Here is a 26,167-nt window from a genome sequence, read left to right as displayed (position 1 = left end):
CTACCTTGGGAGGAACAAAAGATACCTTTATGTGGTTACCACCCACTTTCAGAGTGTGAGTGTCTGGGTACGCATCAGTTTATACCTGCTGAAGTGTGTCTGAAATTTGTGGACATCCAACTAGGAGGAAACCGTTATATATTCTAAGTGTTCGACATACGCGATTGGTCACACATTGGTTTGTTTCCATTTTTTTATGACCTATGCCGGGAGACTACACTAGAAATTATCAGCGGCCATCCTCACATGAAAATTGAAAGATACCTTGAAAGGAGTCATACAGTTCCTTAGACTGTGAGTTGTGGTACGCGTTTCCTTTGGATCACCCCTTAAGGAGAGAAAGATACCTTTATATGTTTACCGCCCACTGATAGAGTGTGAGTGTTGGGGTACGCATCCTGTGTCTGCTTCAGAGAATTATCACAATTGACTTTGAGTTTGAGTGTGACCCTATTTTTCGATACACCGGCTGCCATATGAATTAATGAAAGGCACCGTCACAAAAGAAACCTTGATACGTTTTATACCTCCACTTTCAGTGTGAGTGAGGTACGCTTTTGAACTCACTTCATTCTTCGAAAGATAAACACATGTATACTATTAGACTGTGACATTATATACTATACATTGGTTGTTTATTTTATCTTTTTTATGACATCTACATCTGAGAATCCTAAACCGTCTACTTGAATGGGAGATACATCTGAGAGGAAAGGATCCGTCACTCAGCCCTAAAGGGACGTTATGGTGATATCTCATTTTAGTGCTTGTGGTGTATGACAGTGCTTCAAATTTCTGGTTTTCTATTTCTTGTTTTAAATGTGGTGACATTTACTCTGAAAACTGTTACACCTGAGCAGCTTAGCGCCAGTTAGGACCACCCCGACACATTTTGTTTCCGTAGTCACACATGTAGCTGCAAAGTGCTCACAACGTTTCTTTGTGTGTGTACGCACTGCGTGTACTTTGTACGACCATCGCGACGTTTGTACGCAAAGTGCGTACACGGTACGGGCTTTGTACGCTAACTGTGTAAAAAGTACGTAGGCTAAGGATTGATTACAGCGGCCGCAGCGGCTCCATTTTAAAGTGTATTGAATGTATTTTTAAAGTGTTGCTTTTAGTCCTGTCAGTAAATCAACATTTACAATTGGGAGCTCGATCCGGTTTTTCACATACTCAAAGGCTAGCAGGTCATAGCAGACTTTAATCTATCAGCAAAGGGTGGAAAGATATCTACGTTAGACTTTTCCTGGTTGTTGGATGTTCTAAAAACCCTATTTGTGTGCTGATTAGATTGCATCTGCTCTGTCTGGTCTATAGAGATGCTGATAGAACAGGAAAAAAGCTATTTAAAAGTCTGTGTAATTTTGGAGCCAAAAGCGTACACAAAGCGTACCAATAGTTTGCATACTCTCCCATACATTGTTGCCATAGGGTAGTAATCATTCTTAAACCTGTGTGAAATCGGATACATTTGTTTGCTATATAGATACATTTGAAGTAAATGTATTTAAGGGAGTAATTATAAAAACACAAAACGCAGTTCTGGCCCAGTCATAAAGGGTTTACACGAAACAAATGTGGGTTGTGTTGTGAGCGGTTATAGTTTGTATTGCTCACATTTATAGAGATTGTGTGATTTGTTTTATTGTGGGCGCACTTTGTACACGTGCTCCAGACAAAGACAGGTGAGCACACGTGGCGTAAAAGACACGCTGGTCGTGTGATTACGCAAGGTTGCGTAGTAGTGCAGACGCTAAGTACAAAGCACACGATATTTGTTCATTTAAGGTGGGATAGTAGACATTTAATACAATAGCACATAACTATCCGATTTCAAAAGCAGGTTACTCTAAATTTAGTTTAAAAACTGTAAGCACCTCTGGAATAAAGCTGCTGACTTAGGGGAGTAAAACAATTTTTTGTACAGAAAAACCAGGTGTATTTGAGTGAGTGAAAGCGGAGTGAGTGGCGCTGAACCCGGGAATTCGGGATCCTGTCGGTGAACACTGGGTTAGTAGAGGCCCGGTGGTGTAGGGTTCGCTACCTTGCGTGATCAGAACTAGGTGGTCTACGTGATCTGGAGTGGTCTAGGTGTCCCATATTGCTAGGTGGTCTAGAGTGGTCTAGGTGTTTCAGGTGGTCTACAGCAATCGATGGGCATATAGATAACTAGTATCTATAGGCTGTGTGATTGCATCGCATGTCGGTGTGTTCTACACAGCACAACGTGATACCACTGTGTAAAGTTCTCAGAAAACGTAGTAATGAATTAGCTGGGATTTTTACGGTAATATTTAATATCTCTCTACAGGCCTGTAAAATACCAAACTGTCTTAAATTTACAGAAATTATTCCTATACCCCAAAAATCCAATTTTCCTGCGAATTTTGATCCTTTTCAATTTGAATACCGGCAGACTCGGTCTACGGAGGACGCAGCTCTGACTGTTTTACAACAGGCACAGAGCCATTTAGAAAAGAAAGGGACTTGTGTGCAAATTTTATTTGTGGATTTTAGTTCTGCGTTTAATTACTATTGTACCGGTATCTTTGGTTTCTAAGCTTTTTAATTTAGGCGTAAATGGGTTCACGTGCAATTGGATTTTACATTTTTTGACCGATAGGCCTCAAGTAGTTAGGTTAGGTAAATCTGTGTCTGGTGAGGTCTGCATAGGCACGGGGGTTCCGCAAGGGTGTGTTTTGAGCCCGTTATTATACTCATTATTTATGTATGATTGTTTTTCAGTTTCTGGTTCTGTTAAAGTGGTGAAATTCGCAGACGACAAAGTGGTTGTTCGGTTTTGATAAGTGGAAATGATGAGTTATCTTATAGATCCAAAATTCTACGTTTACAGGAATGGAGTAAAGCAAATTATCTGATTTTAAATACATCCAAAACAAAGGAAATGGTTGTGGATTTTAGACGGGGTAGTAATAGACCATTATTTCCTGTATTTTTGGATGGAAAGCCGATTGAGGAGGTGGCTTTCTTTTTGAGGAGACTTAGAGCTGTTTGTTTGAGCACGAGTACCTTAGTTAGGTTCTATCGTAGCATTATAGAGAGTGTTTTGACGTACGGAATGACAGTGTGGTTTGGAAATTGCACTGTAGCGGAACGCATTGCTTTTGAACGTGTGGTCAAAACTGCTAGTAGGATCATTGGGGTGTCGCTGCCATGTATGAAGGATTTTTATATTAGAAGTGTATTAAGGAAAGCTAGGTGTATACTCGCTGATGAGAGTCATCCAAATTGTTTGATCTTTGAAAGACTGCCATCCTTAAAACGGTTCAGGAGTGTTCGAGCCCATACAAATCGTATGTCAAACAGCTTCTTTCCAACTGCTGTTCGGTTGTTAAATGATCACCAGGTTCTGTGTTAATGTTCGGAAATGTGGTATAGTTTTACTGTTCATCTTATTGCATTGAATGCTCATTGGGGGTCATTCCGAGTTGTTCGCTCGCAAGCTGCTTTTAGCAGCTTTGCACACGCTAAGCCGCCGCCTACTGGGAGTGAATCTTAGCTTATTAAAATTGCGAACGAAAGATTCGCAATATTGCGATAAGACATCTCTGTGCAGTTTCTGAGTAACTCGAGACTTACTCGGCATCTGCGATCAGTTCAGTGCTTGTCGTTCCTGGTTTGACGTCACAAACACACCCAGCGTTCGCCCAGACACTCCTCCGTTTCTCCAGCCACTCCCGCGTTTTTCCCAGAAACGGTAGCGTTTTTTCACACACACCCATAAAACGGCCAGTTTCCGCCCAGAAACACCCACTTCCTGTCAATCACATTACGATCACCAGAACGAGGAAAAAACCGTGAGTAAAATTCCTAACTACATAGCAAATTTACTTGTCGCAGTGCGAACATTGCGCATGCGCACTAAGCGGAAAATCGCTGCGATGCGAAGAAATTTACCGAGCGAACAACTCGGAATGACCCCCATATTGTATTTCATTGACATATCGTTGCTGTTTTGTTAATGACTAATAAAGTATATTTTCTGCTGCGGGGTACACTGGGCTCCACAAGGATTCGACAATGGGGGGGTGTAGAGTAGGATCTTGATCCGAGGCACCAACAGGCTCAAAGCTTTGACTGTTCCCAGAATGCACAGCGCCGCCTCCTCTATAACCCCGCCTCCCTGCACAGGAGCTCAGTTTTGTAAGTTGGTGCTGCAGTAAGCAGGCACTGAACAGAGGGGCTGCTCCAGGCAGCCCTAAGAAAAGCTTTTTATGAGGTAAAAAGTGAAGACTTCAAGGGCAGCAGCGGTGGCAAATGTCTTGTGACATTCACTGCTGCAGCTCCAGCTCTCCCCAGCGGTGCTGTACACTCCCAAGCCCTGGTTGCTGGGTACCTACAGCGGAGGCTTCGGTTTTCTTCACATTAGACACACACGGCTAGGGCTCTCCAGGATCGCGTGGCCGCGCTTTGGGAGGTGGTAAGTGGGTCCCGCTTGCAGGACCCTGTCTTTATTGCAATCCGGCGCGGTCAGTGGGAGGCGGGCCGTGCGTGCTGGCGGTGGACACTGTGGATACAGGCGATCCCACTAGATCACCAGGGCATGGGCGCAGGTGTTAGGGTCTCCTGCCCTGTGCTGCCACGTCGTCATGGCAACCGGGAGACAAGTGCTAGTGGAGTAACCTGAGCGCAGCTGATACTCCGGTTCGGGTCTTTTGCTGTGCAGTGGTTATAGGTTCTGTGCACGGCAGGGGATCCGGTGCTGGTTTTTGTGCTCACAGTCTGTGAGGTCTGAGTGGGGCGTGGACAGCACCTGCTTTATAAGGCCTCTTTTCAGAGTAAGCAGATGCTGCTGAATCTTTGTTGGTTAGTCAGTTCATGAAAGTTAGCCAGTACTGTGTAGCTTTGTATTTGTTTGTTGCTTACTGCAAATAGGCCTGGGGATTTGGTATTACACTCTGCCAATCCAGACCTAGCAGTAAGACTGGAGTCAGTCGTTTAGCTTGCTGGGGTTCTGTTACTACTCTGTGAACTTAGCAAGTTTGCGGCTGTATTCTAAGACTTGCCTGTCTAATCCTGTCTCACTGTGCTAGGTGTCAGGGGTCAGTTTAGTGGCAGTAAGCTAAAACCTGTGCACTGCAAGTGAGAAATAGGATTGTGGAGACTCTCCTTGTGTCTATCATTCCATCTCTGACCAAGGAGTTTACTGCCACACCCGTTGGTAACCCTTTAGGGTTTTGCTGTTGCCCTTAGCAACAGCATTTCGGGTTCTCTACGTATTAAAACACAACATCTTGCTTTTTCTATCTGAGCAGTTCTAATACAAGGGAGATACCCAGTTCCTTAGCCTCTGGGCTTCTCTGTTCACTTTGTGTGTATTTTGTTACCCTATCACCTTCTGTGTACGTTATGTCATATTCCCCAGTTTGTCTGTGAGTCCATTTGTTTTGCATAACAGTTCAAACACCAGTACATTCCTGCAGACACTGGAGTGCATAACAGTTCTGACACCAGTACTTTCCTGCAGGCACTGGTGTGCATAACATATTCAGCAGCCCAATACTCCTGTTGAAATTTTGTGGGAATATGGAGCATACCCCTCAAAATACGTTGCAACAGGTGGTCGATCAGGTGCAGGTCCTGACTCGACAATTTAATGATTTGTCCATTAAAATGCACACCTCCCAGGCTGCTGGCGGAGCTCCCGCAGCAGCAGCACCTGCAGGGGTTAAGGAGCCGAAAGTAAATCTCCCGGATCGTTTTTCTGGAGATCGCTCGCAGTTCTTTTGTTTCAAGGAGAGCTGCAAGCTATACTTCCGGCTTAGGCCTCAGTCTTCTGGGTCGGAGATTCAGCGGGTGGGCATAGTGATTTCCTTGCTACAAGGAGACCCACAGGTCTGGGCATATGGGTTGCAGCCTGACTGTCCGTCGCTTAAAAGTGTTGATGTTTTTTTTACGGCACTGGGCATGTTGTATGATGACCCTGACAAGACGGCCTCAGCCGAGGCTCAGATTTCGATCCTTAAGCAAGGGCGAAGGCCAGTTGAGGTTTACTGTACGGAGTTTCGGAGGTTGGCCCATGATACCCAGTGGAATGACCCAGCCCTGAGACACCAGTACCGAAGAGGTCTTTCTAACCAGATAAAGGACCAACTGGTACAATATCCCTTGCCTGATAGCTTGGATCAGCTCATGCAGTTATCCATCCGGGTGGATAGACGGCTGAGAGAGCGTAGGCTTGAAAGGGAGACTGAGATTTCCTTCCTTCCCAAGGGAACCTCAGACTCTGAGGAATTTTCTGAGGAGCCTATGCAGATTGGGGCTACCCGCCTCTCCTCGCGTGAGAAGACGCGGAGGAGACAGCAGGGGTTGTGTTTGTACTGTGGGAATAAAGGTCGTGGTAGTATCATGCCCAGAAAAGCCGGAAAACTTCAGGGCCTGAGGGTGATGGGAAATATCCTGTCAGGCCAGAAGTCAGAATTTCCCAAGAAGACTTTTATCATTCCGGTGACCTTGAAGATCCTCGGTCAAACTGTCAAGACTGAGGCCTTTGTGGACAGTGGGGCCGACGGGGTTTTTATGGACCGCCAATTCGCCCTGAAACACTCTGTTCCCTTAGTACCCTTGGCATCGAAAATTGAGATTTGTGGGTTAAACGGGGAACCATTATCCCAAGGTAAAATTACCTCTTGCACTAGCCAGATTTCTTTGTTTATTGGAGCCACACACTCTGAAAAATTGTCCTTTTATGTGACTGTCTGTACTTTTGCCCCATTGGTGTTGGGGTTACCCTGGTTAAGGGCCCACAATCCTCAATTTGACTGGGTCTCTGGGGAGATTCTTAGTTGGGGTACTGATTGTTTCAGGAGTTGCTTGAGCCTTCCAGTCAGGCTCTCGCAGCTAAGTTTGCCAGGATTGCCAGGGTGTTATGCAGATTTTGCGGACGTGTTCTCCAAAAAAGTTGCAGAGGTACTACCTCCCCATCGCCCCTATGACTGTGCCATTGATTTGTTGCCAAATGCTAAGCTTCCCAAGAGCAGGTTGTACTCCCTGTCACGTCCTGAGACTCAGGCTATGGCAGAGTACATTCAGGAGAACTTGGCTAAGGGATTTATCAGACCTTCACAGTCTCCAGTTGGGTCGGGGTTCTTCTTCGTGGGTAAAAAGGACGGTTCGTTGCGACCCTGCATCGACTTCAGGGAATTGAACCGTATCACGATTAAAAACTCATACCCACTGCCTCTCATTTCGGTCTTGTTTGACCAGCTTCGTACTGCCACCATTTTTTCTAAGATTGACCTACGCGGTGCGTACAATCTAATCCGAATAAGAGAGGGGGATGAATGGAAGACTGCCTTTAATACCCACTCAGGGCATTATGAATATTTGGTGATGCCTTTTGGGCTCTGTAATGCCCCGGCAGTCTTCCAGGATTTCATGAATGATGTGCTCAGGGAATATTTGGATAGATTCTTAGTTGTATACTTAGATGACATCCTAATCTTCTCCCATTCCCTGGAGGAACATCGGAAGCATGTACGCTTAGTCCTCCAGAAACTCAGAGACCACCGGCTTGGGGCGAAGCTGGAGAAGTGCGAATTTGAAGTTCAGCAAATCGCATTTCTAGGATATATTATCTCCCCAGAAGGTTTCCAAATGGAGGGTTCCAAGGTACAGGCAGTCCTGGATTGGGTGCAGCCCACTAGTTTGAAGGCGCTTCAGCGTTTCCTGGGCTTTGCGAATTTTTATAGACGATTTATCGCTGGATTTTCGTCTATAGTGGCGCCCTTGGTGGCACTCACTAAGAAAGGGGCGGATGTTGCTCACTGGTCTTGTGAGGCTAAAGCGGCTTTTGCCCGTCTCAAAAGGGCATTTGTTTCGGCCAAGGTGCTGCGACACCCAGATCCAGAGCGTCCTTTTGTGGTGGAGGTGGATGCCTCTGAGATGGGTATTGGGGCAGTGCTTTCTCAGATGGGAGTGTCTGATAATCGCCTTCATCCCTGTGCTTACTTTTCCCGTAAATTTTCGCCTGCCGAGATGAATTATGACGTGGGTAACCGGGAATTGTTAGCTATTAAGGATGCACTCGAGGAGTGGAGACACTGGCTTGAGGGGGCTAAGTTTGTGGTCTCAATTCTCACTGACCATAAGAATCTGGCATATTTAGAGTCAGCGAAGCGTCTCAATGCCAGGCAGGCACGATGGGCTTTGTTTTTTGCTCGCTTTAATTTTTTGATAACATATCGCCCTGGGTCAAAAAACATCAAGGCTGATGCGCTCTCGCGGAGTTTTGCTCCAATCCAGGAGACCACCGAGGAGCCGTTGCCCATTGTTTCCCCATCATGTATTAAAGTGGGCATTACCCAGGACCTCTTATCATTAGTCCTTAGAGCACAGGAGCAGGCTCCTCCAGACCTTCCGGTAGGTCTTTTGTTTGTGCCTCCTAGGTTAAGACAGCGAGTGTTCCAGGAATTCCATGCCAAGAAGTCGGCAGGTCACCCGGGTATTGCCAGAACTCGGGAGTTGCTATCTAGGGCGGTGTGGTGGCCCTCGGTGGCTAAGGATGTGGATCAGTGGGTTCGGGCATGTGACATCTGTGCCCGAAATAAGACTCCTAGAGGGGTTCCTGTTGGCCCATTACATCCACTCTCTATTCCATCTAAGCCATGGACCCACATTTCAATGGATTTTGTGGTGGACTTGCCCAAATCCTCGGGGATGACAGCCATCTGGGTTGTCGTTGACAGATTTTCGAAGATGGCGCACTTCGTTCCACTGGTTGGGCTGCCATCAGCCAGACGCCTGTCTGAATTATTTATGCTGCATGTTGTGCGTCTCCACGGGTTGCCACTTGATGTGGTCTCTGACCGCGGATCCCAGTTTGTGGCCAAATTCTGGAGGGCATTTTGTTCCGATCTCCAGATTTCTGTCAGCTTGTCATCAGGCTACCATCCGCAGTCTAATGGGCAGACTGAAAGGGTGAACCAGTCCTTGGAGCAGTTCCTCAGGTGTTATGTCTCCAAGTGTCAGACTGACTGGGTTGCTCATCTGTCCATGGCGGAGTTTGCCTATAACAACGCGGCTCACTCTGCTACAGGGATCTCTCCCTTCCTTTGTGTGTATGGGCATCATCCTAAGGCCAATTCTTTTGACCCCCTGGACTCCACGCCTGGTGGTTCCTCTGTGGTTTCGGTCCTTAGAGGTATTTGGCGGAAAGTGAAGAAAGCCCTTGTGTCTGTGTCATTAGTGACCAAAAGGGTTTTTGATAAGCGGAAAAGACCCTGCAGCTTCAAATTAGGAGACTTCGTCTGGTTGTCTACCAAGAATTTGAAGTTGAGACAGCCATCTCATAAGTTAGGCCCCCGGTTCATCGGCCCTTATAAGATCACCAGGGTTATCAATCCGGTGGCATTTCAGTTAGATCTGCCCCGTTCTTTGGGTATCAATAAAACATTTCATTGTTCCCTTTTAAAACGGGCGATTAGTAATCCTTCTTCCAGTGGAAGACCTTCCCCTCTTCTGATACGTGGCCAGAGGGAGTTTGTTGTTGAAAGGATTCTTGACTCCAAGGTGGTTCGGGGTCGGCTGTCATTTTTGGTGCACTGGAAGGGGTATGGCCCGGAGGAGCGGTCGTGGGTGCGCAGTTGTGATCTTCATGCCCCCAGACTGATACGCTCTTTCTTCTCGCAGTTCCCCGATAAACCCGGTGGTAGGGGTTCTTTGACCCCTCGTCAGAGGGGGGGTACTGTTAGGGTCTCCTGCCCTGTGCTGCCACGTCGTCATGGCAACCGGGAGACAAGTGCTAGTGGAGTAACCTGAGCGCAGCTGATACTCCGGTTCGGGTCTTTTGCTGTGCAGTGGTTATAGGTTCTGTGCACGGCAGGGGATCCGGTGCTGGTTTTTGTGCTCACAGTCTGTGAGGTCTGAGTGGGGCGTGGACAGCACCTGCTTTATAAGGCCTCTTTTCAGAGTAAGCAGATGCTGCTGAATCTTTGTTGGTTAGTCAGTTCATGAAAGTTAGCCAGTACTGTGTAGCTTTGTATTTGTTTGTTGCTTACTGCAAATAGGCCTGGGGATTTGGTATTACACTCTGCCAATCCAGACCTAGCAGTAAGACTGGAGTCAGTCGTTTAGCTTGCTGGGGTTCTGTTACTACTCTGTGAACTTAGCAAGTTTGCGGCTGTATTCTAAGACTTGCCTGTCTAATCCTGTCTCACTGTGCTAGGTGTCAGGGGTCAGTTTAGTGGCAGTAAGCTAAAACCTGTGCACTGCAAGTGAGAAATAGGATTGTGGAGACTCTCCTTGTGTCTATCATTCCATCTCTGACCAAGGAGTTTACTGCCACACCCGTTGGTAACCCTTTAGGGTTTTGCTGTTGCCCTTAGCAACAGCATTTCGGGTTCTCTACGTATTAAAACACAACATCTTGCTTTTTCTATCTGAGCAGTTCTAATACAAGGGAGATACCCAGTTCCTTAGCCTCTGGGCTTCTCTGTTCACTTTGTGTGTATTTTGTTACCCTATCACCTTCTGTGTACGTTATGTCATATTCCCCAGTTTGTCTGTGAGTCCATTTGTTTTGCATAACAGTTCAAACACCAGTACATTCCTGCAGACACTGGAGTGCATAACAGTTCTGACACCAGTACTTTCCTGCAGGCACTGGTGTGCATAACAGCAGGTCAGGTTTTCTCTCTAAACCAATTCTTATATCGCCCACAGTACCCGGTGGTTTTGCCAGCAGAGGGGATAAGGCTTTGACCTGAAGCCCCTCCCCCAGCCCCAGGGCGCCATTTCTAGCAAGTGTTCCCACCCTGGAGCTGCATATCTGTCTTTTCCTCACTCCCTGTCAGTGTCTGCAGCGCCATTATCCCTCAGCTCACTGTTCCTGGGACTGCTTGGGCAAATCCTCCTATGTAAAGCCGCCTGGTTGTCAGTGCTGTGACTTTACAAGACACTTAAGTATTCTACCTGTCTTTTTAGTCAGTGTTAGTAAGAAAGAGTGCATTTAGTCAGGGTTTTCTAGTACAATTACCCTGTGATATACATCCAGTTCTTACTGTGTACTGTTATATCTGTTGTTATATAGCTGTGTAAGCTAGTCCAGTGCAGTATTATTGTCAGTAATAACATCTGCATTGTACAAACTGTGACTATCTGTGTGTGCATTTGATAGCTGAGTGGTGTCCATCTCGCGTCTTTCACTCAACTTGCTATCCCTATATTCTATAACCTGAGGGGGCTTGGTGCGTCAGGTTTTATCTAATATAGGATTTTCACAAAGATATACTGTATTACGTATTTTTCCTGTGATTTAGTCACCATATCTCTCCTTTATCTCTGCTAGTGCTGACTACACTGCGCAGGGGTTTGGGTTTAGAGATATAGGCCCTCATTCCGAGTTGTTCGCTCGCTAGCTGCTTTTAGCAGCATTGCACGCGCTAAGCCGCCGCCTACTGGGAGTGTATCTTAGCATAGCACAATTGCAAACGAAAGATTAGCTGAATTGCGAATAGAAAATTCTTAGCAGTTTCTGAGTAGCTCGAGACTTACTCCTATACTGCGATCAGTTCAGTGCTTGTCGTTCCTGGTTTGACGTCACAAACACACCCAGCGTTCGCCCAGACACTCCCCTGTTTCTTCACACACTCCCGCGTTTTTCCCAGAAACGCCAGCGTTTTTTCGCACACTCCCAGAAAACGGCCAGTTTCCGCCCAGAAACACCCACTTCCTGTCAATCACACTACGATCACCAGAACGATGAAAAATCCTCGTTAGGCCGTGAGTAAAATACCAAACTTTTGTGCTAATTTACTTTGAGCATGCGCAGTGTCGAATACTGTGACAGAGGCAACCTGCTGAAGGCCTAACAGTTATATATATGTACTACGGGATAGTACGTATATTATGTATACAACCAATAATCACAATATCAAAAGGTTCTCATATTCACTAGTATAGTATGATAGCATAACAGAATCCATTTTGGTTCTAGCTAGATGTTTCTAGCAGATTCAGTTGTATTTAATTTGAACTTTTTACACACTGAGAGACGAGAAAAACAACTTTGTTGGCTAAGTATTAATTCCACCTACGCACATCCTAAAAGCCCATAGAGTCCAGCTTAATTCCTAATATGGACACAGAGCTGAAGATCACGAGTATCTTTTTAGTATTCTTGACAATTGTCCCAATATTGCATAACACTGTATTCCAGAGGTATGAAATCATATGGGAGGGATATAAGAAAGGGGCGTAACTGTGTATTATATAAAACTCATTGTTGATACGTGTATCTGTTGTTAAAGTATTTTGATTCAGGCTGAGAGGATGTTACCTCTTCCCTGTATACGGGCGTGGCCTTTTTAAATAAATAATAATTGATTTTTATAAATCCATTTTCAATTCATTCTTTTACCTAACAACCCAAACAGCAACAAGATGGTTAATTTAGTTAACCTAAGAGAATTCAACAGATGGGGGCTCGGTCCTTGGTACTATAGATCTCGATCTCTTCATCAAATTCTCAAAGGGGTGTGCCAGCCAGCCAGCAGCTGAGGATGGAAGCAATGTCCCAAGTCATTACAGCACTGGTAAGTATAGAATACCATGGTATGTGCTATATTCCAGTACATGCTGTTTCTATACCTGCCAGCTGTCTGTGTGATTGTATTTTTTATAATATGAGAATTAGGAGTGGAGAGATTGACTAAACTAGGAAAATAACTCAGGGACCTGTTTGTTGTTGCTTGTTGGTAAAATGAATACCAAAGGTGTGTCCAAATCGGTTGAAGGACCAAGTAACTCGGGAATGATGATTAACAGATGCTGTTGCATGTAAATAAGAATACCAAAATTAATTCAAAGTTTGTATTTGGGCAAAGAAACAATGACCGGGGTTTTTCACTCTATGAATGATTGCGTGAATAAGTGCTTTGGACCATCTTCACGAGGTCTGACTGTGTTCCAATCTGCATTTACAGTATCACGTGCCCTCGTTAATGCTGTAAGTGAAAGATAAGATTAGAGCCAAATAAAGTAAAAAGCACATAGACCACCTCCCCTTGTTAGTCAGCTACACGTGTGTAAGAAGGGTACATGAAATAAATAGAGTGAACAACCCGAGGTTGTAGGGATTATATGTAATTGAGTGTAATTATATATTGCAATACTGAGCTGCTGGTTGTTTTAACCATAAGTCTGTTGCTATCATTGTAGTGCACGAAGAGACAAGCAACTTTAACATGGCATGTTGCTTTGTGATAGTAGTTGTGATAAGAGGGTCTACTGCAGTTTCCCAGTTGACAGACGTGTCGCGTGTGTGAAAAATTGCAGGGATTGCGAATTTTTCCAGCGTATGGGAAGGGCAGGGAGGATTAACCCTAAGTGTGCATATCATGTATGGAAGAAATATTCCATAGAAGCACCAATTTTGTATAGTACTGTGACAAAGGGTACAGTCTATGTTTTGCATTTCAATCATGCTGTATAATATTGGCCTGATCAACCAATACTAAGCGTATTTTGAAATCGGCAAAACTGTTGAAATCTGCAAGATATTGAAGTTTGCAAACTGATTTTTTTTATTTAAAGTATGAAGCCCAACTTATGAAACTAGGCACAGATTCAGTACAGCATGATAAGAAAATGAAATACTGTACTCCCGTTGCGCTGGCGAAACTGTATTTAAATTTGTGGGTTTTATGATGTCTTGTGTGTGGGACATAATGGGCAGTGTTTGTTCAGTTAAGTATATTCTCAGATCTGGGTCTAATAGAAACCTTCTGTCTGTGATTGGCATGGTTACAAGTTTTGAAATAAGGTGTCACAACTGAGGGCCTGAGCTGACGGGAGGCAGCCTCAGTTGTAGGGGCTGAGATGTACCGGAACCTGGGAGGTTGTATCAGACCCCTGGACATGTAAGTAACATGAATAATAACTGCCCGAAGGCGTGACCACGACAACTGGGATAAAAGTCAGTGATGTTTATTATGACAACTCCGCAACACAGCAGCAGTAAAAGAAAACGTAAAAGTCAGCAAAGAATAAATACAGTTCCTGGGTACTACAGGATGGCAGGAGCCACAGGGCACTGGTAGTGTGAGATAGTTCTTATGATCTTCTAGATGGAAAGTCCTTACCAGGCCCGACTGTAGCAATGGAGATAACCCAGGATTGTGCCAGCTGGTGTTCCAGGAAAAGCTGGGTTGCTGAAGATAAAACAGCTGCTGTGGATACTGGCTGGAACCAGACTGTTGTTAGCACGGAGTGGATACTGGCTGGAACCAGTTAAATAATAAATGAACTTGGGAGCGATGAAATATGAACTGAAATGTAGAACTTGAGAGCGGAGAAATAATAATACCGGTGGAGAGTGGTAAAGTGTAGAAAGGACACCGGCCCTTTAAGGGAAGCTGTACTCTGCTGGAAGCTGAGCTGGAAGCAGGTAATGTTGTAGCTGGAAACAGATGAATCCACAATGGATTGGAGAGTCAGGCTACACCGCAGGTGGAATGCTGGTGCGGGTCTCTATGGTGGAAGTCTTGAGACAGGAGCTGGAACCTGGAAGACAATCACAGGAGAGAGACAAACAGGAACTAGGTTTGACAACCAAAGCACTGACGCCTTCCTTGCTCAGGCACAGTGTATTTATACCTGCAGCAAGGAAGGGATTGGCTAGGCAATTATGCAGATTATCAATACTGACAACAGATTGGTGGAAATGATCAGCTGACAGAATCCAAGATGGCTGCGCCCATGCAGACACTTGGAGGGAAGTTTGGTTTGTAATCCATGTGGTAATGAAAACAGTAATGGCGGCGCCGGCCACCGGAGACAGGAGGCGCCAGGCTGACAGATGCACATCCAACCACGCGGACACAGCGGAGGCCGCGGCTGACGTAATCGCCACTCAGACACTCTGCATGCAGAAGTTCAGGGACGGCGGCGGAGGCCGCGGGAGACGCCATGCCAGGTGTAATATGGCGTTTACTGTGACAGCGTCCCAGAGTGACAGGAGAGGATACAGGAATGTACACATCAGGATAACAGATGGGATCCGGTCCTGGAGCGCTGAGCCAGCCTTAGGAGGCATCTGATGGGTAAGAAATGGCATCCAGATACCCGGATCGTGACAGCACCCCCCCCCCCTTTAGGAGTGGCCCCAGGACACTTCTTTGGCTTTTGAGGAAACTTGGAATGGAATCTCCGGACCAAGGCAGGAGCATGGACATCAGAAGCATTGGTCCATGAACGTTCCTCAGGACCATAACCCTTCCAGTCAATAAGATATTGTAGTTGACCGTAACGGTGACGTGAGTCCAGGATCTTGGCCACTTCATACTCAACGCCTCGTTGAGTTTGGACTTTCGGAGTTGGAGGAAGTGAGGAATGAAACCGATTCAAGATCAGCGGTTTCAACAGGGAAACATGGAATGTCCTGGGTATTTTTAAGAAGGGAGGCAACTGGAGTCTGTAAGCAACAGGATTGATGACTTGTTCAATCTTGAAAGGACCGATATAGCGAGGTGCAAACTTCATACTGGGAACTCTTAACCTCAAATTCTTCGTGGATAACCATACCCGATCACCCACCTTGAGAGCAGGAACTGCTCGACGCTTCTTATCCGCAAACTTCTTGTACCTGAACGATGCCTTGAGCAGAGCTGATCGTACGCTCTTCCAGATATTGGCAAACTGATGCAAGGTGATATCCACTGCGGGAACAGAAGTTGCTGGAAGCGGTTGGAACTCAGGGACTTTAGGGTGGAATCCAAAGTTAGTGAAGAATGGTGTTGAAGCAGATGAAAAATGATACTGGTTGTTATGACAGAACTCGGCCCAGGGAAGTAATTGAACCCAGTCATCTTGAGAGGAGGACACATAGATGCGGAGGAAGGCCTCCAAGTCCTGATTCACCCTCTCGGTTTGACCATTGGTCTGAGGATGGTAAGCCGTGGAAAACTTTAGCTTGACTTGGAGGACTTGACATAAACTTCGCCAGAATTTGGCTGTGAATTGAACTCCTCGATCTGAGATAATTTCTTCAGGAAGACCGTGGAGTCGGAAGATCTCTTGTATGAATACTTGAGCCAACTTGGAAGCTGACGGAAGACCGGTGAGAGGAATGAAGTGTGCCATCTTGGTGAACCGATCAACTACCACCCAGATGGTATTGAACTTGTTGCACATGGGTAAATCTGTAATAAAATCCATCGACAAATGGGTCCAAGGTCGACGGGGAACAGATAGTGGAACCAGTTGCCCCGCAGGCGACTGGCGGGATACTTTATGTTGAGCACACTTTGGGCAAGATGCAATAAACTCCAAGACGTCCTTTTTCAGAGTTGGCCACCAATAGGACCTAGAGATAAACTCCAGGGTTTTTTGGATACCTGTATGTCCGGCAAAACGGGAAGCATGGGCCCAATGCATGAGCTTCTTCCTTAGCATCGGTTTCACAAAACTTTTCCCTGATGGGGGCGTAGAGTCCATCCCTACCGTGGAGAATGCCAACGGATTTATAATAGGATGCTTGTCTGAAGACTCTGACTCATTTTCTTGCTCCCATGAGCGGGAAAGGGCATCGGCCTTGCGATTCTGAGAGCCCGGACAGAACTGGAGTTTAAAGTCGAACCTGAAAAAGAAAAGTGCCCATCTGGCCTGACGAGGGTTGAGACATTGTGCGCCTTTCAGATATAAAAGGTTCTTGTGGTCTGTAAGTATGGTGATTGAATGAGAAGCTCCCTCCAACAGATACCTCCACTCTTCTAGAGCGAGCTTGATGGCTAGCAACTCCTGGTCGCCAATGGCATAGTTGCGCTCAGCTGGGGAGAACTTCCGGGAGAAGAAACTGCAAGGGTGTAAATGGCCATCTTTAGCCCTCTGAGATAACACCGCTCCTACTCCAACGGAGGAGGCATCCACCTCTAAGATGAAAGGAGAGTCGATGTCAGGCTGTTTCAGAACAGGCGCAGAGATGAACCTTTGTTTTATAAGATGAAATGCTTGCATGGCTTCTTCAGACCACTTGGACGGGTTAGCACCCTTCTTAGTGAAAGCAGTAATAGGCGCCACAATGGTGGAAAAGTCTCGTATAAACTTTCGGTAATAGTTGGCGAACCCTAAGAACCTCTGGACCCCTTTGAGGGTTAAGGGTACCGGCCAATTTTGGATTGCTTGTAGTTTCTCAGGATCCATCTCTAGTCCGGAACCGGACACAATGTACCCTAGAAACGGAATGGACTTGACTTCAAAGACGCATTTTTCTAATTTGCAATAGAGATGATTGACACGGAGACGGGACAGAACCTCTTTAACCCAAAAACGATGTTCCTCTAAATCGTTGGCAAAAATGAGGATATCGTCTAGATAGACCACGACATGACGGTATAGAATGTCTCTGAAGATCTCATTGACAAAATGCTGGAAGACAGCTGGAGCATTGCTCAATCCGAAGGGCATGACGAGGTACTCATAATGTCCGTCACGGGTGTTAAAGGCGGTCTTCCACTCGTCACCCTCACGGATCCGGATGAGATTGTATGCACCTCTCAAGTCCAGCTTTGTAAAGATGGTAGCTCCGCTAACTCTGTCAAAGAGCTCAGTAATCAGGGGTAAAGGATAACGGTTCTTGATGGTAATGTCGTTCAAACCTCTGTAGTCGATGCACGGCCGCAGACCACCATCTTTCTTTTTTACAAAAAAGAAGCCTGCACCGGCTGGAGAAGAAGAAGGTCGAATGAACCCCTTTGCTAGGTTCTCTTTAATATATTCCTCCATAGAATGCGTCTCAGGCAGAGACAACGGATAAGTTCGGCCTCGAGGTGGAACCTTCCCTGGAACGAGATCAATCGGGCAGTCCCATTCTCTATGAGGAGGAAGGATATCAGCAGAAGCTTTACTGAACACATCCGTGAAATCTTGATATGGAGGAGGTGGAACATCAGACGACCTGGGGGAGGAAGAACAGACAGGCAATACTTTAAACAAACATGTCTCAGCACAGGAGGAACCCCATGCCAGGATTTGCGTAGTCGTCCAATCAATTGTAGGATTGTGAAGACGGAGCCATGGAAGGCCCAGGACCACAGGATGTGTGGCTCTTGGAATCACTAAAAAAGAAATAAGTTCGGAATGAAGAACTCCCACTCTCAGACGAATTGGTAGAGTCCTTAAAGAAATAACTGCATCAAAAATTTTGCTGCCATCCACGGCCGTTAAAGAAATGGACGAAGGAAGTCTCTCGGTGGGTAGGGACCACCGTTTAACATAGGCTTCGGTAATAAAGTTCCCAGCCGCTCCGGAATCAAGGAGGGCAATGACGTTCCGATAACGTTGAGCAACTTGAAGCGAGACTGGGAGATTACAATCTTGAAGAGATGGAGAGGAGATCATTACTCCTAGCCGGCCCTCTCCTTGGCGAGCTAGGATTTGGAGTTTCCCGAACGTTTGGGACAGGCATTAATGGTGTGAGACGGAGCTGCACAATAGAGACAGAGAGACTCGGAGAGACGTCTTCGGCGCTCAGCAGGAGTTAAACGGGAACGGCCAAGTTGCATGGGCTCATCTTTAGATGGTGACAGTTGACGAGGAGGAGGAGCAGAAGATTTTGGAGCAAATGATCTTCCACGCTCAGTTGCTCTCTCTCTGAAACGTAAATCAACTTTCGTGCAGAGTGAGATTAGCTCATCTAACTTAGAAGGTAAGTCTCTGGTAGCTAACTCATCTTTAATACGCTCAGATAAGCCATGCCAGAATGCAGCATACAGGGCCTCGTCGTTCCATGCCAGTTCGGATGCCAGGATCTGGAACTGTATCAGATATTGTCCTACAGTACGTGACCCCTGGCGTAAACGGAGAATCTCGGATGAAGCTGAGGTTACCCGGCCTGGCTCGTCGAAGATGCACCTGAATGTTGACACGAAGGCAGTGTAGGAAGATAGCAGGGTGTCGGACCTCTCCCATAACGGTGATGCCCAATCAAGGGCTGAGCCACTGAGAAGAGAAATAATGTAGGCAATTTTTGTACGGTCACTGGGAAAATTGCCAGGTTGTAGCTCAAACTGAATCTCACACTGGTTGAGAAATCCCCTGCAGAATCTTGGAGATCCGTCAAATTTTGCTGGCGTTGGAAGATGAAGACGTGGAGCAGAAATGGGTAAGGTGGGTGGGGTTATAGCTGGAGTCACTGTGGTTGACGCACCAGACGCGCCTGATCCACGGAGAGTTGTCTGAATCCCATCCAGCCGAGTAGAGAGATCCTGGAGACAGCGGATGATGTGGCCCTGTGCAGCCTCCTGATGTTCTAGTCGGGCTGCCAGTTCTTGCATCGGCCTGGCCGCTTGATCCTGGTCTCCGGCTGGATTCATTAGGTCAGTGCTTACTGTCACAACTGAGGGCCTGAGCTGACGGGAGGCAGCCTCAGTTGTAGGGGCTGAGATGTACCGGAACCTGGGAGGTTGTATCAGACCCCTGGACATGTAAGTAACATGAATAATAACTGCCCGAAGGCGTGACCACGACAACTGGGATAAAAGTCAGTGATGTTTATTATGACAACTCCGCAACACAGCAGCAGTAAAAGAAAACGTAAAAGTCAGCAAAGAATAAATACAGTTCCTGGGTACTACAGGATGGCAGGAGCCACAGGGCACTGGTAGTGTGAGATAGTTCTTATGATCTTCTAGATGGAAAGTCCTTACCAGGCCCGACTGTAGCAATGGAGATAACCCAGGATTGTGCCAGCTGGTGTTCCAGGAAAAGCTGGGTTGCTGAAGATAAAACAGCTGCTGTGGATACTGGCTGGAACCAGACTGTTGTTAGCACGGAGTGGATACTGGCTGGAACCAGTTAAATAATAAATGAACTTGGGAGCGATGAAATATGAACTGAAATGTAGAACTTGAGAGCGGAGAAATAATAATACCGGTGGAGAGTGGTAAAGTGTAGAAAGGACACCAGCCCTTTAAGGGAAGCTGTACTCTGCTGGAAGCTGAGCTGGAAGCAGGTAATGTTGTAGCTGGAAACAGATGAATCCACAATGGATTGGAGAGTCAGGCTACACCGCAGGTGGAATGCTGGTGCGGGTCTCTATGGTGGAAGTCTTGAGACAGGAGCTGGAACCTGGAAGACAATCACAGGAGAGAGACAAACAGGAACTAGGTTTGACAACCAAAGCACTGACGCCTTCCTTGCTCAGGCACAGTGTATTTATACCTGCAGCAAGGAAGGGATTGGCTAGGCAATTATGCAGATTATCAATACTGACAACAGATTGGTGGAAATGATCAGCTGACAGAATCCAAGATGGCTGCGCCCATGCAGACACTTGGAGGGAAGTTTGGTTTGTAATCCATGTGGTAATGAAAACAGTAATGGCGGCGCCGGCCACCGGAGACAGGAGGCGCCAGGCTGACAGATGCACATCCAACCACGCGGACACAGCGGAGGCCGCGGCTGACGTAATCGCCACTCAGACACTCTGCATGCAGAAGTTCAGGGACGGCGGCGGAGGCCGCGGGAGACGCCATGCCAGGTGTAATATGGCGTTTACTGTGACAGCGTCCCAGAGTGACAGGAGAGGATACAGGAATGTACACATCAGGATAACAGATGGGATCCGGTCCTGGAGCGCTGAGCCAGCCTTAGGAGGCATCTGATGGGTAAGAAATGGCGTCCAGATACCCGGATCGTGACATAAGGTTTATATATATGTATTTGTGAACTGAGGAAACAAGAGTTGATGTCCGTGTTCAAATGGCTTTTGGCAGATCTGTAGTTAAAAATATGTGTTTATCTAATGTTCCTATCTAACTATGAAGTGAAGTTTCCATATGGTATTGTTTAATACGTAAATATTCTTTAATGCAATATATTGTGAGAAGGTCTGCCAGCAAATTAATGGCTGGATGCTGAGTGATTGCATTGAAATAAAAAAAATAATAATAAAAAGTTTTTTTCTGTAAAATAAGCCTTCAGTTTCCAACGCTGTGTAGCAGGGAGAGCTAGGGGGCTGTAAAAGCGCAGAAACGTGCCCCCCTTTCCAGCAGCAGTGTAAGCCATGACGTAGTAAAGAAAAAAAGTGTTCAGTGAGCTTTGATTTTTTTGTTCATCTAATAAGATGGAACATAATAAGCATAAGTCAGTGGTTTCCAAAATTTTTATTTTTAATCATGTGGCCCTAGAATATCAGAATTTTTTTCACGGCACACCTAGGAAAAAAAATGTATTATTGAGAAATGTAAAAATAAATATTACATTAAGTAGATGGCGTTTATATGTCATCCTTAGGGTCAGTTGTGTGGGGAGGGACAAGATTTGCTTCTGTTTGGCCACATATTTTATGACTGGCAGCCACCAGCACTGGATAATTTGAATTGGTCCTGGACCACCAACCCAGGGCACCCCTGCAAGTGTCCGAGGCACCCCAGGGAGCTACGGCACACAGTTTGGGAACCTCTGGCATAAGCAATACTCTAAATATGTTTTACTGCAAATGATCTACTCTAGTTTAATATAAGAACAAAAAAATCCCAGCAACAGATATGGGCTAGAGATGTCAGCGCTAACAGCGTTAAAGCTAACAGATCTGCATCTGGCAGACAGTCAAGAAGACAACGCCCTATCTCTGGTGGGCTATACGGGGGAAAGAGTTTTCAAAGCAGCAGAAGCAGCAGCTAAAATCATAGGGAAAGATAAAGGTATCATTCTGTATAGTAAAATGCTGTAAATCAAAGATTGCGACAAGCAATTAATCACTACGATTCCAGTATTAACATACTTTTAGACAATTCTTCAAAGTTATTTGGAAGAAACCGAAGTTGTAAGTTACAGTGTAAAATCATACTACATCACGGATGAGGTATTTCTAAAGATTCAAGAAAGTATAAAGTAGGTACAGATTAAGTTGGATGCATAGCATATCTATATATCACTTACCCTGGGTTCGTGAGGTAAAAAAATATGCTTGCTAAATTCCATCTCATTGTATAGGCATCGATATAATACATTGTAAAAGTTCTTAGTGGACTGCACAATAAGCAGTGATGAACCAGGTTCCGTAGCCAGGAAGTGTGGGGATATGATTGTATAGAATAGTTATACAGATAATAGGAGCGGTGGTGTTGTTAAGTAAGTGAGTTTTCAGTGAATCCGTATATGTGCCAAGGCATTCCATAGAATGGATACAGTCCAAGGAAAGTTTGCTTGGAAGCAAATAATGAGTGTGCATGAAAAACGTAGATGTTGTGTGGACTGGCCAGTCTGAATGATATTTTGAGATAAGTAAAGAAATGTACAGTATGTTGATGTAGTATGATTACTAACCTTGTGTGTAAGTAATGGTAGGACACAGACTACCACCCAATGAGAAAAATGTAATGTTGATGGAATAAATTGCACTGTATCTAGAAATTAGCACTGTACTTGCAAAAATAACCTACATTCTTTTGTACCTACAGATGATGCACCTGATGTCCCCATTATGTGGATGATCTACTGTGGTGCTATAAATTATTTGAAGTATTGGTGTCAGATACTAAACAGTTGTGTTTTCTTGCAGAATAGGACACATGGTGTCGCAAGACAAAAGTCAACGGTGTGCTGACATAGTTAACTACCTAGGTCATTATTTGGCGCTAGGCCAAAGATAGTTAAAACCCTTAGAGGGTGGAGCCTTGGTATACATTTATTGATAGATATATATGTATGACCAGATGATAAATCTCTAGATACAGTAATTTTTTTTTGTAAATGCTATGTGCATACATTCAAGTTCATAACCAAAGAAATTATAGAAGGTAATACAATATTACACTTTATCATGAATAAGACATTATGGATACACAGTCAGAGCCAAACTATCAACTTATGTATAAGCAAGAACAAAAGAAAAAAAAACTGTTTAATACTGAGGTTAAGCAGTAGATTGCATATGATGTGTACATTTTACCTCTGACAGTATACAACTTAGATATAAAATGCAATAGTGTAGCTTACAGAGGGATTTCAGATTTAAAGATGTATCCCTTCATTCAATAGGGGATATATGAACCAACAGGGAAATTGTAACAAATGATTTGTTCCATGAAAAATGTGTTTATTATGACACATAAACTCACTGACATACTACATACATAAAGTGCATGGGTGAATCTGGACCAGTTAAAGTGACCGTGCAATAGATGTAAATCTCTCACCATATAATGGGATTGCGGTGGGCTAGCTTAAAGAAGCAACATGGGTCCGAGGCTGAAAATAGCTTAGGCACCACCGCAGATGGTTTATTCAGCGTATCAGTCCTTTTACTTGCTTCACTGATCCTCGTCACCCGATTCCCCCGTCCAAGAACCTATCCTGGTAGGGTTTCATCTGGTGGCACAGTGATGCCCAGTTCAGAGTGTTTCCTGCTGATGCCCGATTCACAGAATCCACCACAACTTAGATACAGCTGCATACTTGTCTTCCTCACCCCCAAAAGTGGGGAGTATAAGGAATATAATGTGGATGAGTAAGACATTATACATCGCATTTTACATTGCATTTAAAGAAAAAGAAAAAACTGATTAACAGGAGAATAACTTCTCGAGCATCCATAGGGGATAATGGGATGGTGAATTAGTGAATTAGTATTATTAATAATAAATTGTTGCTGCCAATTTTCATTAAGGGGAAATGTCATGAGTTATGCAAATCTAAGGGTAACTAACATGAAATAGATTCACAAGCTTTCTATGGTGGGATGAAGTTTAATGGAGAAGTGTACATTGTGTTTTGGCATGGGACCAAAATAACAAATTATGTGATAATAAGAGGGATCGTGATGGTGATAAAGAAAGCTATAGCATGTTTACTGCAGATGGTTGGGTTGATTAAAAACAACATTGTTTTAATACAACATAGTTTAATGCTAAAAAGGAACTATAGTATGTGTAACAGGTGTTAAGGGGTTATTTGAGAAATGAATAATAAGGCCAGAGGTGTGAGCTATTGTTTCAAAGACAGTAAAGTTTCTTTACTGATAGAAAGAGTTTATAGGAGTTTGGAAAAATATTTTGTGTTTAATATGTGTAATGTGAGAATAAAAAAATAAAAAAAAGTCATAATGTGACAAGGAAGGTTTAAAGAATTAGGCATTATTAATCTACAAAAGAGACAGGAAAGGCAGAATTTGAATCATGGCATGGTCCAATCGTTGGTTCAATAGTGGTAGAATTACACCTAAGCCTCTGCTTAGTCTCTCTTCTATATAATTTTTGTTATTCTTTTTGGAATCCAGCAAAGATATATTATCCAGAGACTGATTCAAAACTACAAAATGATTTGACGATTCAAATGTGTCACACAAATTATTTAAACAGTTACAAGAATATCAAAAGCTGCAAGAACCTTGGAAAGATATTTAACCAACACGAAAACACACAGTCCGGCACAGGACAATCACTAAAGAGAGTGAAGACGGTGTTATGGTGAGAAGTTGCTTATGTTTTGGTTCCATTACAGATCGCATAGGATGGTCCTTGGCAAGTACCGCTGACTACTGATACAGCCGTTGCAAAGGCTGCAGAAGAAGGACACCTAGATCCATGAGCTTGCAATGAAATGAAAAGGTCAGAGACCAGAGCTTAAAGGAACCTAACACTAAAAACAATTGTATGGAGATACAGAGACTTTTACTACTGTTACTACCACAGAGTTATATTTGAATGAACCCTTCAATCAAGATAGAGATGATTATGATCATTGATAATAGACTATGTGCTTATAAGCTAATATCCTACAGAACTTTTAACATTTCTGAAAGTAAACGGGAGCGACGTTATTTATAACAGCATTAGGACTTAATTTATTTATTTTTCTTTAAAGAGAGAGCGAGCAAACGTGTGGTGTAGGTATGAGTACTCATCCATTATTGTGGATGGGAATTATTTCAATAAGACCCTTCCTTCCTCTTTTCTTTTCGAAGCAGGAAATCCAGAGGGATTTATGACCGGTGTAACGAACACACACTTTGAAAAACGTGGTTGTGAGTATTATACTCCACTTGAAGACAGATGTATAGATTAATGCATGGATAATTTAAATAATTTAGGATATTATTCTGAGGAGTATCCAGTCCAGCAATACCATTAATTGTTGGAAAGATTTTAAGTACTGCAGCTATATAAATTGTATTGCTAATCATTATTTAAGACTATTATAATTGTTAGATATGTATACATAGACACTAGCATTGTATAATAGCAGGCCAAAGTTCTCTATACAAGTTACATTTAATGTGATTACCAAAACTTTATAGAGTCGTGATAATAGTGAAACACGGTACATGTGTATAGACACAACAGTATCTCAAGAAAGAACCACTGGTGATAATATTAGCTACACATATCGGGTGTATTTCAGTTAGTGGAAATAAAATAGGTCAATAATATAGAAAAAAAAATGAACTTATGTAGATAGAAAAGTTTGATTTAAGGGAATGTGAAAGGATTGTTACAATATACTAACCTAATGTTTCTAGATGTGCTAGATATAATGAGTTAGGTATATAGATAGTAATGGTTACATAGGATGTTCATTAAAGTTTATGATTTAATAAATGTATTTTACCAGGAGTAGATTCAAAGGTTAAAAGAAGATATCATACATAACGGGGAATGTTAGTTGTCACTATGTCCTTAGGATATGATATATAATTGGTTACCTATTAATTCTAAAAATGTTTGTTATTTAAGAAGATTGATTTAGCAATTTTATACAAAAACATATATTAACTTGAGAAAAGTTTTCTTGCAGGATGAACTATTCCTAAAAAGAGTAATTGACTCAGTAATCAGGAAACATGTTCCTGCCACCAGAGTATCAATAAAACCTCGAAGTGGTAAAGGTGGCTAATAAGTTCTCCTATGGCTAATGAAGTCGTATGATTAATCAACTGGAAGTTGACGTTTTATTTCATTTAACTTATTGATAACATGATTGAACTTTATGATAGGATATTCCAGAACTGTGGACATTTGTGATGATTCCAGGACATTGAACATGAACTATTACGATACCATATTGTTCTACATTCTTTAATACCACAAATTGGAGGATATTGTTGATTTCCGGAAACAGCACTTTGAGCTCACTGCTGTGCTTATTTGACCAAAGACATTACGGATCCTGATACGTGTATTGCCAAGTATATAAAGGAGGC

The sequence above is a fragment of the Pseudophryne corroboree genome, chromosome 4 (genome assembly GCF_028390025.1).
Source record: "Pseudophryne corroboree isolate aPseCor3 chromosome 4, aPseCor3.hap2, whole genome shotgun sequence".
Taxonomy (NCBI): Eukaryota; Metazoa; Chordata; class Amphibia; order Anura; family Myobatrachidae; genus Pseudophryne; species Pseudophryne corroboree.
The sequence above is the reverse complement of the archived record's forward strand: the minus strand, read 5'-3'. Positions refer to the sequence as shown.